Here is a 16,747-nt window from a genome sequence, read left to right as displayed (position 1 = left end):
GACGCCGTATGGTCCTATGCTTTTCTTGCCTTGCCACGTCCATCGCATTCCTTGAATGGCAGTAATGCCAGTATTTGTTCCTACGAGGATGGACATTCCAGGTGCATGCCCTCATTGTAATTCCTAGTTCGTTCGCAGTGGTCGTCATCAGTATAGTTAGTTTTTATCCGAGGTTTTGTTCGTGATTTCATTGGGGGACATTTTTACGTGGCGGGACCCTAATTCACTGCACAACCAGCTATCCTGGGTTACTGCGCCTTCTCACAATAGCTTGCTCTCGAACGGGTGTTCGGAAGCTACTCAGAGAATACTTGGGCTAGTCCCGGAAGTTGTGAGGGCTTGGACCGTATACAGAATATCGTTCTGGCCACTCCCAAGTGAATGGCGATCAGGGACTTTCCCCACTTGCGTGGACTTGTACATATGGAACCATCCATAATTCAGTAACTGGCATAACCAAATATGCGTTGGCAGTACTGGAAAAGAGCTGCCAACAATTACATTTTTTGGGTAGCACTTAATGAGAGTTAGTAAGACTGCGTTCAAAAACAGCTAATAGAGTTGCTTGCCATTTTTTTGTTTTTAGTCTACAGTCACAAAGCGTGTTCCGCGAGAACCAACAACTTGGAGCCCCTCTCGTTTTCCCGTCGCCCTCTCTATGAAGAGCAACGAACTGCCACAGCAAAACTTGCCATGTCTGAACACAGTCGAACGAGACTTGGGAGAGAGTAGGCGGCATCCCTAACGGCAAGTCTTGCTCGATAACTTTATTGTTGCTTTTGCGTGCAAATTTATTGTCAAGCGAGCAGAGAAGTAGTGAATCGAAGACGCGCTGTAACGTAATACCAAATCGGCAATTCAACCCTTATAAGTCTTGATTTATCGAGGTTGACTCTCACAGTCTTTGTTGCCTTGGCGATATTGACCTCCAGTCCGGCAGTGCGTGCCAGTCGTGATTAGTCTGCCCGTCTTCGCTTGTATGTCCGTGAGCTTGTGAGAGAGGAGGCAGATGTCATTGGTGAAGTCCAGATCTTTAAGATGTCTGGTGAAACTCAATGCGATGCCACTCTTGTTCAGGGTCAGTTGGCTCTATACTTACTACATATTTTTGCGCCTTGCTGAGAAAATCTGTAGATGGGACAAAGATAAGTACTGCCCGAAAATGTGATTGGTTCCGTTTAATTTGTTCACAGTTCGATTTACTGCGTGTACGCCTGTTCATATTCCGATTTTGCGCACGTTGTCTATTCGAATAACACAGGCAGATGGTTATCGCTATAAAAATAATGAAAAGTAAATAATAATACAAAAAAAAGCGGTGAATTGAAACCCGAAAATGAATACAAATATGCTGACCAGCTGCAATGCAGGTGACCATCGCAGTGCTGAAGTTGTTATTGCCTGATGTCTGATGCCCGCGCATCACAACTTATTCCAGTGCTAGTCGCGCATCTGCACCTCTCCCCCCCCCCCCCCCCGCACTTACCGCTTCGTCTGCAACGATGCACAAAAATGTGGCCAAAGTTTGATAAAAAACCACTTTTTATTATCATCTTCATTTTGAGCAGACGACGAATGGCTATCGAGTGTGGGTAATTGGAATTTTTAGGCGAAACAGGATGTCAGTGCACGTGAAATTTAATTAAACCACAAACGTTCGAATTGTCTGCACATTTGTACAATTACAGGCTCGCATAGTTACATAGTAAAAATGTATATCTGTGTGATTGTACATAAATAATTGCGGAAACTCTCACGCGATCGATGCGACTGCAAAGGGAAAAAGGAGTAAATGATTTCGGTATGCAGCCGCAAGCACTTTCGAATGTTTCAGTTACTTGATTTATGGATTGGCGTACGATTTACTGTGGCTCAAATATTTTCAAAGCACTTTTAATGGCGTGTTGCGTCTTAATTACAATACGAAGTTAAAGCTTTTTAATCTCCTATCAATAAATGAAATGGATTTTGCATGGCCCTTTCGTAATACGTTGTAATATTATATTTATTTTAAGTTGTTGAAAAGCTGCATACTTCCTCAAAGGCGGTTTGTTTTTATGCTCAAGTAAATGTTATAAATTTTTACAGGCTAAATCACCACCGATCAGTTTAGGAATGTTGAACCTTAAAAATCTATATCACACTGGATGTTACCAGTAGCTCCGTCGGCTAGTTATTTTCAGCTAATTTAATATTGGGTAGTCGAAAAAGTCTTTTCGTATTTCTAAACAAACTTCAACTAATTTTTTTTATATTTATAATGAACTTTATTAAACCAAATATGTACCATTTTGGTCGACCACCTTTTGCCTTTTTCTTCTAGAGACATTATTCCATCAGTGTAAAACTTTTGTGGCTTCTCAGCGAAAAACTGCGACAAGTAATCTTCACAGGCTTCTCTTGAAGTGAACTTTACTCCATTAAGGGAGTTCTGAATTGACCGAAACAAATGATAGTACGATGGTGCAAGGTCAGGGCTATATGGTGGAAGCATCAAAACTTCCCAGCCGAACTCTCCCAGTTTTTGCCGAGTCATCAAAGATGTGTGTGGCCTAGCGTTGTCCTGATGGAAGACGACGCCCTTTCTGCTGATCAGTTCTGCCCGTTTTTTTTTCGATTGCTTGCTTCAATCTCATCAGTTGTTGAGAGTAAAGTGTAGAATCAATCGTTCGAGCTGGTTGGAGCAACACACAGCAAAACCTTTCGAGGCTTCAATCTTAGCTTTGCGACCATTTGTTGAGCTTCACCACCCTTCCACCATGATCTTTTTCGCACTTTATTGTTGTATTTGATCCACTTTTCGTCTCCTGTTACCATTCGCTTCAGAAATGGTTCGATTTCATTTCGTTTCAGAAAAGAATCGCAGATGTTAATTCGGTCTATTAAATTTTTCACAGACAATTCATGTGGTACCCAAACATCGAGCTTCTTTTTGTAACCAGCCTATTTTAAATGGTTCAAAACCGTTTGATGATGAATGTTTAGTACCTTGGCGATGTCATGGCAGCTTATGTGACGGTCCTGATCAATCTTTTCCATAATTTCATCGACTTTTTCAACGATAGGTCGACCGGAGCGAGGTGCATCTTTCACATCGAAATTTCCAGAACGGAAGCGAGCGAACCATTGTTGTGCTACACGAACTGATACAGCGTCGTCTCCGTAAACCTCACAAATTTCATTGGTGGCTTGCGTGGCATTCTTCCCCTTTTTATACAAAAATTTCAAAATATTGCGAATTTCTTCATTATTTTCACTCATTTTTGAACAGCTATAACTTTTTTCCAACTTCTCCGAATTTAATTTTTTTTTTGGTTCAATGAAGCTTAAAATGCCACCTTTCTAACACTATATGATATGACACAATGTGATTGGTAGCACTGGAGATAGATGACTCCAACGACATCTGTTGACAAAATACGAAAAGACTTTTTCGACTGCGCAATATAAACAGTGGCAACTTTTACAGTGTCTTACACTCTTATCGGAGGTTAAGTATCTTGGTGTAATACTTGACCCCAAGCTCTACAGAAAGCTGCACATAGAGAATCGAGTTACGAAGGCCAGTATAGCCTTCTACGACTGTACATCTATGTTCGTCCAAAAATGAGGTCTCAAGCCACGTGTCGTACTTTATATGTACCACTTTTTACATATGACTGCTTAGTTTGCTGGGCAGCTCTTCAGAAAGGCTACAACACCACTAGACTGAAGAGAGTACCGAGAACTGTATGTGTGGTCCCTGGTACTTGTAGACCTTGTCCCACTGCTACGCTCAACGCTATTCTGCACTTACTTCCTGTGGATCTTCAAGTTGAATCCATCGCTGTTCAGTGCGTTATTAGGCTGAAGGAGCTTGGCCTCTGGAGGCATGTGCCAGTGGGGCATAGTAGCATCTTAAAGCAGATTTCCCCTTCCTTCTCTGTACTTCGTACTGATCTCTGCATTCGCAAATTGGGTTTTTAGGGTCCTGCTATCCGAGCAGGCAATACTGAAATGAGGGGAGAGTCGGCACGGATATACATAGGTACCTCTGTTTTCACTGACGAATCCAAGATGGAATCTGGAGTGGGAGCGGGGGTTTTCTCTAAATCAGCCAGCATTTCGGTCTCCTTTAAACTGCCGGAAGCAAGCAACTTTTTTCAAGTAGGGGTCTTTGCGATCCTGAAAGCATACAAAATACTTCGGGATCGCTGTTGGGAGGGAGACATTAATATTTTTTCCGATAGCCAAGCTGCGATCAAGGCCCTGTCATCGCCGTATTGCAGCTCTCTTCTGGTGAACTCCTGTAAGGAGGAACTCAAACGTTTCGAACGTGCAGGGAACATTTCTCTTAACTGCGATCCTGGGCACAAGAATACAGAGGGAAATGAAATTGCTGTTGAGCTGGTCAGGAAGGGGTCGACAGAACTGGCTTTAGTTGTTCCCATCTCAGACATCGGTGTCCCTTTGTCCGTTGTTCAAGGAAACTATACAATTTCTGTCTAAAAAAAGCGCAATACAGATGGAGGGCTATTTCGAAAACACTATGGCCTAAATACGATATTAATAGAACGCTTAAGATGATGGGAATCCTCCGACATTCAATTTCCAAACTCATTTCGGTGTTCACAGGTCACTGGGTCATTGGTACTCTTGCGGAGAAGCTTGGACTTCCGTACAAACCCTATTGCAGAAGCTGTGGGGATCCTGCAAAGAAAGGGACTGTTGAACACTTTTTGTGCAAATGTCCGGCTCTGGCGGGTAGGTGCTTGAGTTTCCTTAGCGTCAAAAGGCACGCTGTTATCGCTGGGAAGTCATCGCTGTTTGTGTGGAGCCCGTTTCTCCAGAAGTCCCTTGCGCTGATCATCACTGCTGCTGTCAGACGCTAATTCTGCTGCTGTCAGACGCTAATTTTCCCAAAGTATGAGCATACCATCTCCACTTATGCACGGGAATCTCAATTTCAATTGACCTTTGCCTACGTGGGGTGAGGAGTTCTTCATTTGACAACCATCTAACGGGCCACCACGTACGTACGATGACTCTAAGGCAGCGATTTCTGATGGTCTAAAGATTTGTTGTTATTGAAATGGCCACAGATCTTGTTGCAAAGTCATATAAATAGGAGCACTGATTTTACGTTGGAGTTAAAAATCCTACGTGGTTAGCTGCTTGGAATGCCAGGATGCTCTGGCTTTACTTATTCTGCATTCAACGTTAGCTGGAGGGCCACCGTTTGTGCTAATTTGGCAACCTGTTGAGATTATTCCACCTCGTCCTCAAGACAGCTTCTGCAGAACGGACTTGAGGCAATCCCAAGTCTCACCGCATGGACACTTAACGGCCAATGTTCGGTAAGGATACCCACCAAATTCGAGAGCTGGGTCTTTGTCAGCCTTAGGAGTTCCCTCGAGCGTCCCCGATCTACGCGTGGGCAGAAGGATCTCGCGACCTTGTACATTTGTACACTAGCCCAGCGCTCGCTGAGTTGACTCGAGACCCATCTTTTCAGGAGTACACCACAGGTTCTTAAAGGAATCCCGATTCTCTCATTTCGCAAGGAAACTGTATCCAAAGTTCCCTGTCTAGCCAGCTCATGAGCCCAGCATTTTCCTTCCATGCCATGTGCGACCGGGAACTCAAATGAGCCTAATATCGCGGTATTCGGATACAATCGAGAGAGAAGCCAGACATTCCTCGACCAATCTCGAACGCATAAACAACGAGCCCAAGGCTTTAATTGCCGCTTGGCTTTCGGAGTAAATATTTACTTCCTTAATGGCAATTACCGAAGAAAGCAACCAATCCACTGCTTCTTTAATTATGTAGGTAACTTTCTTGATATCTTGAATGGGTTGCCCATACGAATGCGACAGGTCTAAAACCATTACATTTATAGGCAACCCAACACGTTCTGAATGCGCAGCTAAATGTAAATGTAATTTTTTCACGAATTTCTTCCAAGACCGAAACTGAGCTGGTGATGAGTAGCATCTAGTCTTGGAAAGGAAATACAACATCAATCTGCGTAATCGATAACAGTAGAGAGATCAGAATCTCTTATAAGAAACTTGACTAACAATTTTTTCACGAACTGCTCCCAAGACTGAAATAGAGCTGGTTTTGTATAGCATTTGAAGGATTATTTTGGATTCGCTTACGCGTAGGCTATTCTGCCGACAGTCTTTCAATCCGATATTTTCGCAATACTCAGTGCAGAGGGACAGATAATTGGGAGGGAGGTGGTAGCGAATATACCAGATTAGAGTCTACAGTTACTACAGACTGCCTTAAATACTTTGGAAACGCTCGCGATGAGGATTGTCTTGCTCAGAGTAACGAACTCGATAATGAACTGAAAAGCAGTAGAGCTGCGGCTGAACTAATGGGTCCGACCTAATGCGTCTAAAGACACCTATCGGCTGAGAATTTGCAGGACCGATTAAGTGGATCTAGAGCTTTACGCACAAAATAAACATTGGTAGGGAACGGGATCTAATGCACAAAAGACAGCTGAGGCTACAGCACCAGTGTAATACCGATGGTCTTCTTAAAGAACTAGATTTCATTGGAATAATCGATAACCCAACATGTGTTCCCTGATGGGAAGGGGATTATAAATCAGATCACTTTTATTGGTTTTGGCCCGCTATAGCAAAGGTAGCCGCCGTACCCGAATGGGTTGGTGCGTGACTACCATTCGGAGTTCAGAAAAAACGTAGTTTCGAATCTCAGGTAAACACCAAAATTAAGAAAAAGTTTTTCTAATAGTAGTCGCCCCTCGGCAGTCAGTGGCAAACCTCCGATTGTATTTCGGCCATGAAAAAGCTCCTCATAAAAAAATACTTGCCGTTTAGAGTCGGATTGAAACTGTAGGTCCCTCCATTTGCGGAACAACATCAAGACGTACACCACAAATAGGAGGAGGAGCTCGGCCAAACACCCAAAAAGGGTGTACGCGCCAATTATATATATACATATATAGCAAAGGCTGGCTGATGATCTGGCTAGACAGGGGACCGTGGAGACTATTTAATCCCAAAACGAGAGAATTGGGTTGCCTAAGAGCTAACATGTAAAGCCCTGGACCTTTTTGATCACGAGCAGATCGGGGACGCTCCTCTACCATAATCGGGCACGTACACCTAAGGGTAAGAAATCCGCAGATCTCGAATTTGGTAGGTATCCTTACCGAACATTGTCCATTAGGTGCCCATGCGGTGAGATTTGGGATTGCTTCAACTCTTTTCTGCAGAAGCTGTCTGCAGGAAGAGGTGGAATCATCTCACCACCTATTTCTCAACTGCGCTCTCATTTTTCTGCTACACCTGCGAATATTACGGGTTTAAATATCACACACTTGGTGAAATTCATCAGTGGCTTGAAATGATGAATACGAACGTAATTAGCCACTGTTGCTCGTCATCCTCTGATCCAAAGCCACTTCTTTCTTTCTCCACCTGTTTGGTTCTTTTCCTTCTTTTTCGATTATTAGGCATATTTTAGTAAAATTTCTTTGTGAGGAATGAATGAGGCATCGATAGTCTCACTCCACGTACGGCATATTTTTTTTTTTATTTAACCCTCTCATGCCCGAATTAAAATGGACGGGGCTAGAATTTTTTTGAGTAAATATTTAAGATAGGGTTGACATCAATATTAACTGTTCAAAACTTCAAGGTCCTAGGTGTCCTGGTTCAAGTGCTACAGGATGTTGCGTATATGCAACATTGGGCAATGGTGGTATATATTTAAAAACAAGTTTATTTCTTTTACAAATGCCGTTAATTTATATTTTATGTAATTATGATAAAACACGAAACAGTGTTTTTGGGGATTGGAACACAAGTTTGCTGCATTTACAGCTTGGAAACCCAGTGGTGCATACTCTACATCTGCCTCTTATTCTCCATTCCGGCCAATGATTATAACCATCAAGTCATAGTGATTTTGGTGGGTCTTCAACATAAGCTCTTTTATAGGGATTTGATTCAAAGCCTGTAGAAGCAGCTGGGGCTGATGGAGCTGGTGATGCTGGGGAAGATGGTGCAGTTCCTGAATTCATTGTCAAAAGGAGTGATGATGGACGACCTCTCCTTTTTAGCGACATCTGTAGTTAGACTTGCGTTCAAAAGTTTGGCAGCAACATCCAATTGCAAATTTATAAGCGGCATATACTTTGATTCGCCGTCTGTATATGCAATGTCTCTGCGGTATAACAACCAACTGTTTACTAAACTCGAATTTATGGACCTGTATACTACGCGCATGTACCATTCATTTGAGCTGTGGTTGATTTTGTACAATTCAAGCAGCATGTCTGCAAGATCTGGGCGAGGTATAGTTATAAATTTCTTCTGTTTGCGGCACCATCTGTTGCATTCAGTCATGGGATTCTTACCTACATAATTTGAAACCAGTTGTACGCTCTTATTATCATACCAACGGCAAGCAATCAAGTTGTACGTTTCTTCATATTTGAAATCGCTTGATCCACTTCCTCGCTTTTGAAGGATTTTCTCACTGCTTAGATCACAATTTTTCAATCGGTTGCTTCGAACTGTACCAGGCCAGCAAACCTTTTCATTTCAGGTACAGTGCATCTCAATTGTATTTCCTTTGATTGCATGGCATATCGTTTCCTCACGTATTCATCCGTAAAGTTCATCCGTAAAGAAAGTTCTAAAATATTCTATGGGGTTTTTCACCGCATTGCTGCATAATTTAAATACTTTTCCAGGTGGTCTCACATTCCATAAACTCAGAGCTACTCCACTTCAAACTATTGAAATCAATTTTTTCCATTACCTCCTGTACAACGATTTCATTATCATTCAAATCTTCAACATCTTTGCTTCCAATAATTTGGTCAATCAAACCAACTTTCACATGTTCAGCTCTGTTATCTAAATTTTTCAATGTTTCCTCTATAATTTTCTCCATATTTTGATCTTCTTCTTCTTCAATTTCATCGTCAGCCGAATCATCCCAATCAAAGTTGGCAATTCTTTCAATCTATGCTTGAGTCAGACGTTTTGGGTGCATCTTAGAAAGAGTATACTGAAATAAATTATATTTTTCGAAAATTACCACAATTGACTAATGTTGCATATACGCAACACGAAAATAACAAAATTATTACAGGCAAACTAAATAATAAATATTTTCATGTGGGGTTTTTTTCTAAATACTCTCTTACCTTTCTACATTTATGTAGTAATGTTGGTTTCAGGATGAAATAATTATTTTTATAATTTTCTTCCACTTTTTTAGAACACCGTTTTTTCGCAAAACCAATTGTTCAACTTCTCGCTCACAAATATAGCTACAGACTGAAAGCGTGTACAGCTGACTGCCAAACAACTTGCTGTTTGCTTTCTCAACACAGTAAGCTATAATTTAAAAGAAAATTCAAAACAATAACTAGAAAATAACGGGAGTTAGAGGCTGGAAAACACAATGTAGCAGATATGCAACATCGGGCATGAGAGGGTTAATAAAATTTTAGTCTATTTAGTTTTCGCTGACAAAATTTCTGCTAAAAATTCACTGAACTGGACAGGCAGAGATTAGATTGCTGCGTACGGCGTTGATTAGCCAAATTTTTTGTTCTAAATGGAAATGTAGAAAACTTTCGTTTATCAGCGGAGCTTTTGACGATCTTTATTTGTTTATAGAAGTCTGTGAATTTCAATCTTTGCAGGCTATGAAGTGAACTTTAAAAGCTATAAATCTCTGCTTGCTGGAGTCATTGGCTCTGACGATTATTTCTATTGCATTTATTGAGGAAGTGGGGCTCAGAGAAATGCTCTGATTCCATGAAGGGAGTGCAGTAGTTATTTTATTATTATTTGTTTTTTTTTTCAGTGCTCACAATAATAATAATAATCATTAAAAACAAGAAGAACAAAAAAAGAAAGATTAGCCCCATTTTCGCCAATAAAATTAATGCCAAACATTTACAAAATACTTCGTGTGATTGTCATTTAAATTTTATGACAAATTTGTGCGAATAAAAGAAAAAACAAATCGTATTCAATTAAAACCAACAAACCACTGACATGATTCGCATAAATTTGCAAAATAAATAATTGAAAAATGTCGGCAGTAGCCATCACCTCAGCAGCCACAACATCGCACGCACACACACACGCAGGCAGCAACATTACCGGTGTTTGACGATGGCTTTGCACGTCAGTTGCCGCCGGCTAGATATGTCAGCCACGTACACGTCAAAAACAACAAAACTGCACGCACTCAACGGCACCGTAGCAAATAGGTGAAGCGTGTTGCCGCCGACGTATGACCAAAGATACAAAATCAGCAAACAGAAATAAAAAACGAAAAAAATGAGCGCCAACTTTTTCGGGCTACGAAATTCACTTTGCTTTGCAGCTAAAAAATTAATCAGACGCGTTGGCGGTTTGGGATTCGACTGCTTGGAGCTTTGCGTGTCTTGTGTGCAGCTGATGAGCCACTCTTACGTTCATTTGCTGTTTGCTTTGGCGTGTAAATGTGCGTGCGCATGAGCGCATGGCTAATTTCGCGCTGACTTGCTATTGTTTTAGCCGCTTAGCTGTGGCGGTGCTTGGCTTATGCTGCTGTGATAACAATTACACTTTCGATGCAGGTAATTTATGTGATGGATATCTTTTAATTTGGCACATTTTGCGGCTTGCAGCAAATACAATACACATACATGCATGCGTACTAACACATACACACGCCTGTGAGTGAGGGTACGTAAGTTGGCGAGAAATGAGCGAAAACCTGATCAACAGATGCAGCTAAGCTAAACAAATGCTGACGAACGGGGGTGTGTTGGTGTGCATGTGGCTGGGTGTGTGGGGTATTAAATTCCACAAAAGACGAGGAAGTACCTACGCAGACCGCATGCGAATTCCGCGTGTTATCTTAAATGTAAATCTAGGGCACATACGGAAACGGTCCTAGTAGTGGTCGGACAGTGTTAAAATTTGTAATGCACTGAGGTGAAAAGTGACTTGTGAAGTGAATATTTATATTGCCTTTCAGCGCAATGCTTATTAAATGTAGAGGTGGAAAGGAATAGCTTAATTTTCTTTAGTCACTGGCCCACTGAGAGTGTATCCCATGAGAACCCAAAGTGTCAATCCCGAGTTTATGGGTTATAGGTGCTTTTGAAATTCTAAAAAATCCTCTTTCTCCGCCTTTCTTTCTCTCTCATTCTCTCTCGGCTCTCTCTCTCTTTCTTTATCTGCCGTGAAAGCTTCACTTCTGTTATGTGCACTACGCTGCACGCACTGTTTTTTTTTAATTTAAATCTACAGAAATGTATCTTAGAGATCGTTAAAATTTGTTAAATTTTCCGAAATTTCTTAATATAATATTAACATTAAAATCCAAATGCTCTGGCATGGAAGGCCTCCTCTGCGTTGAAAGGATCAGGTGGAGAAGGACCTGGCTTCACTTGGTGTGTCCAACTGGCACCGGTTAGCACGAAAAAGGAACGACTCAGTCAAAATAGCGTAAGCGGTTATCGCACCCATCAAGAAGAAGAGCATTAAAATCCTTAATATTATTGTAATTTTTAGTTTGATAAATTAGCTACTTGCACGTGACAATTTAAATCGTAATTTTTTACGCACTTAAAATTTGTTTTTGATAAGAAACATTTTTTTTTAATAAAAAATTTAGTTGAAACAAAAAATACGGCATTAAAATGTGGTCTCGCAAATAATGGAAAAAAGTAAAAAAAAAACACTCAGTGCTCTATTACAGCGTTGTTTTCAAATAATCTTAATGCACATCATCATCATTAGCTCCAATAGCACTACAGTCTTGTGCAAACCATTTCTTTCACAACTTAGACTCTCCACTCCGATCGATTATCTGCTACGAACTCCATTTTCCGCAAATCGTCTGTGACCTCATCAATCAAGCATTTGTTTCGTCTTGTTCGATCCCTCCGTCCAACCACTTACCTATGGAACGCTATACTATCGGCTCTCCATTTGGGCATTCGGGCACGTGCGCCCCCGCCATCTGATTTGTTGACTTTTTAATAAAGCATATTGCGTATCCATTTTGAATTACTGCATCGAGTTCGAGATTGTATCTTATTCGATATGTTCCGGCATATCAGCGGAGGGAACATATACTTTTCGCAGTGTATTTCTTTCAAAACTCAGTTTTTGGTCGATGCCTGTTGTTGTAAGTACCCATACCTCGTGCGGTGGGTCGTACATGGGTCGCTTTATACATTGCCATCTTTTGAGCTTTTGATAGCAATCGAGACTTGAATAATTTTATGCATGCAAAGAATGCTTTATTTGCCGCTCTTACTCGGTTATTTATTGCCACGGAAGTGTCAGAATTATTGCCGATGAAGAGACTTAAGGGGGAAGTCTACTGTGACAAGGGAAAAAACAGGCTTATTTTCCGGATTTTATTTCTAACAAAATATTGCTCGTACATAAAATCTATTTAAACTCTTATCTTTATTATATATTTAAGTTTTTGAAAAAAAAATTTTAAGTCAAAATATTCAAAATGGCCGCTGTGGCACTTCTGCAAGCGCAGGTCCGCTTTTCTTAGGTGCCTAAACGGTGTACATGAAATCTTACGTTTCGGTGATCTAAAACAAAAAAACAAAATATTGTTATCATATACATAGTATTGACTATCGTCTGACGTAGGATTATGTCGATAAAAAATTTTGGCGTTGAAAAAAAAATTCTTGAAATTTTTTTCTTTTTTTTGCCTAAAATTGATGTTACTATTGTTTATAACAATTTAACAAATAACGATATCAAAAAAATCCTATGTCAGACGAGAGACACTATTACAGAGAATATATAATTAAATTTTTAAGCTGATTCATTTATCAGAACTCGAGATATCGTGTACACCGTATACAAAAACTTAGTTTCGAGAAAAATGCGTTTAAAGCTTCAGTATAGCAGGTACGCGCTTTGGAGCGCTTCAGGAAAAGGTCGAAATTTCAACGAAGAAAAATTTAGCCAGCTGTAACACATATTGTACCTTATTTAAGAGGGTTCAAAGTATTTTTTAAGCTAATAAAAAAAAAATCGATTTTTTGAAAAATTCACAGTAGACTTCCCCCTTAAGATTAGAACTTGTCATCCTCAATGCCTCATAACCGATTTCAATGAGTTATAAGTAGGTTTCTTCGAGAAGTGCATATATTTCATTTTCTAATATTAATTTACAAAGTTAATTAAATATTTTTATGTCAAACCTCTTATGAACATTTTTCTTCTTGATTTTCGCGATAACTGCCTAAGGGATTTTGGTCGAGTTTAACAATTTTTCTTATTTTTACGTTCCTTAAAATTTAAAAAAACGAAAAAAAAAAAAATTTCCCGATCTTGTATGCTAATTTTGTATATAGTACTGTAGCTGTACAGTTCGCTAGTTTGAAATTTATTTGATTTACGACGCCATTTTTTTAAAACTTTAAATTTTCTTATAGGATGATTAATTTTGCGCCACTTTATATAACTTTGATTTTCCAAAAAATTTACTTAATTAGCTTAAATTGACAAAAAAAAAATTTTTAAAATTCTGCGTCATTTGTAAAAATTAGAAACCTTCCGACAGGGTGATTAATTTTGCTCCACCATATCATAATCGTATCTTTAGATTTAATTTAAGTACAAGCAAACTGCTAATCGAATTTTTACTGAATGTGTGTTAGTAAGTAAGTCTCGGAACGTGTGTAATATTGGAGGTTGAATTAGTTTTAAAGGTTTTTTTCGAAGATTTGGGGCTTTATTGTGAAAAAACGGTACAAAATATTTTATTCGAAGTATTGGCTATCGCTAGCTACAACTTTCGCCCATCTTTCGGGCAATTTCCGGATGCCGTTTCTCCAAAATTCTGGCCGCTGCTTGGCTATCCATGACTCAACCCATATTTTGGTAGCCTCGTACGAGGAGAACCGCTGGTCCGCCAAATCGAGACTCATATGCCGGAACAAATGATAATCGGAGGGAGCTATGTCTGGACTATACGGCGGGTGGGGTAACACTTCCCAGCCAAGCGTTCCAAGGTATTTTTTGACAGGTTGAGCAACATGCGGCCGAGCGTTGTCATGTTGCAAAATAACCTTGACGTGCCTTTTTACCGTTTCCGGCCGTTTTTCTTTCAATGCCCGGCTTAAACGCATCAATTGCAGTCGGTAACGATCCCCCGTGATTGTTTCGCCCGGTTGGAGCAGCTCAAAATATACGACGCCGACCTGATCCCACCAAATGCAGAACATGATTTTCTTGCCGTGAATATTCTGCTTGGCCGTCGACGTTGATGCGTGGCCGGGCAAACCCCATGATTTTTTGCGTTTTGGGTTATCGTAGTGGATCCATTTTTCGTCGCCAGTCACCACCCGATGCAAAAAACCCTTCCGATTTTGTCGCTGGATCAGCAATTCGCACGTAAAGAGTCGCCGTTCGACGTCGCGCAGCTTCAACTCGTACGGGACCCAATGCCCTTGCTTTTGGATCATTCCCATCGCTTTTAGACGCTTGCAAACGGTTGATTTATCAACGCCCAATGATTCAGCAAGCTCTTCTTGGGTTTGGCACGAGTCCTCGTTTACCAATTCCCCCAATTCCACGTCCTCGAACTTTTTGGGCTGGCCAAGACGCTCCTTGTCTTCGGTGTGAAAATCACCACTTTTGAATCGTCGAAACCAGTACTCACATGTTGAAATCGACGTAGTATGGTCTGGGTAGGCCTCCTGCAGCAATTCACGGGCTTGGGCTGTATTTTTTTCAAATTGAAGCAGAAAAGCAAAGCTTCCCGCAAATTGCGTTTCGACGGCACGAAAGTTGACATACTCGGAGCACGAAAACACTGCGTTGTTTATACTTCAGCGAAGTGACAGATACTGATAAACAAAGCCTAGGGATGAGGCTTTGTCATGAATATATATTCAGTATTGCCAACGCGATAAAGTGATAAATAGCGCCATCTGTGTGTCACCTTTAAAACTAATTCAACCTTCAATATGTGCCATAAAAGATTTTTTTCTTGAAATATTTGAAAAGTTTTCGAGCAAGAACTGTTTTCGTTTTTTCAAAATTTGTTCGATTTTGAATCATACAATTCAGATCTTCAAAATTTATAAAAAGTTTAGCGAAATTCAAAAAATTATCATCTAAATTTTGCACTTTTTAATGCGAATTAAAAAAAAAATTTCGGGTACGCAGTTACATGATAATTCAGTAAAATAAGGTGAGATTAAGCAGCTAAAAAATCGCTTGGCTTTAAAAACAAAAATTTCTTTGAAAATTGAAAAAAAATTCATCTAAATGCTTCACTTTTTATAATGAATGCTTAGGCAATTTTCGGGCATGCAGTTCTAAGAAATTTACATGAAAAATTTTAGACGAAAATTTAGTAAGGGAACCACCCAAGAGGGGTATTCCAGTTATTATATATTACCTTAAAAAAAATAACACTAAACGTAAGAGCCGATTTCAAAATTTTCAACCTCATAAAACTAAAAGAAATTCAGTGGGCTACAAAAGCGCATGCTCGAAATTTTTCTAAAAATTTACATTAAAAAGTTCATACCTTAGATGAAAATTTCTGGTAATTATTTACATACCATTCCATTGGAGCAAGATTTGATGCCCACCGTGAATGTTAAATTTCAAATGACAGGAAAAATGTTGTATGCTTATTTTATCTCTTAACATTTATCTCCAATCCAACAATAAATACAAATACACATTTTCTGATATATTTTTGTAAATCAGTCAGTGACCTTATCGTCATTAGGGCAGTCCTTAGACCACTCGAGAGAAAAATACTTCAGATAATTTATATATCAGGTTGGGCAAAAGGAAATGCACTCTTTTTATTTTTTATTTTGCGCAAATGGTTTTAAACTGCTTTATAGTCGACCTCCTGACTCCTAGGCGATGCTACGAACACTAACATGCCGGTGTATTTCGATCGATAATTGTTTAATCGATAATTTACTAGATATCGATCACTACAGCCATCTTCGGAGAAAATAGAGTATTTCTTTTTTTTCAACTTCATATCTTTAATTATTCAACGCCTCTTGAAAATCAGAAATAATTTGGTACGCTCTCGATATTTTTGTATATTTTGGTGTCCTGATTTAACGCACTTCGAGATGGTAGTAACAATATTTGATCGGTATCTGATTGTCAAGAAATCAGGAAAAGAAGAAAATCCAATACATTCCAGCAGTTATAAAACTTCAAATGAGAGACGCCACATTGGTTGGAAAGATTCCACAATTCAAGCTTCTGAGTAAAAGCGCCTCACTACGCTCCTTTTAAACTATCCGCAATGACTGGAAACTGAAATTTTATAAATAATCATTTCTATTCATTCAAACTTAACCAAAAAATTCTCACCTTTGTGAAACTGTGCAGCACATAAAATCAGCTATGGAACACAGTACCGAAATAGGGCAAACGGACCTGTCTGACTTACATACATACATACACATCTGCGTGCACACGTATGTTTATCAAAGCATCCACCTTAGCCACCTGTTTATTTGTTTATATTTACGGGCACACTTCTTTTTTTAGTCCAATCCGTTCCGACTCCCGTGTAGCAGCAACTCAAAAAAGTACAAAAGTGTACTGGGAATCCTCTCACTTTTCATTATTTAGTTGCCATTGTCGATTACAGCGCGTCTTGTGCTTTTTGCTTTTGTTGGTGCTGATGCTACTGGGCTCTGGCTGTTGGAGTGCTTGGAAGCACATTACATTTTTTT

At 39.8% G+C, this 16,747-nt stretch overlaps 1 protein-coding gene across 1 annotated transcript in view; it reads left to right on the top strand.

Annotated features, from left to right (window-relative positions):
* The window catches only part of LOC128855347 (RYamide receptor-like), a 172,501-nt gene that overhangs the window by 97,306 nt on the left and 58,448 nt on the right, over nt 1-16,747 (top strand). The gene's annotated exons all lie outside the window — the stretch shown is intronic.

Source organism: Anastrepha ludens, chromosome 2 (assembly GCF_028408465.1).
Source record: "Anastrepha ludens isolate Willacy chromosome 2, idAnaLude1.1, whole genome shotgun sequence".
Lineage (NCBI taxonomy): Eukaryota > Metazoa > Arthropoda > Insecta > Diptera > Tephritidae > Anastrepha > Anastrepha ludens.
This window is presented reverse-complemented; position numbering and strand designations above follow the sequence as displayed.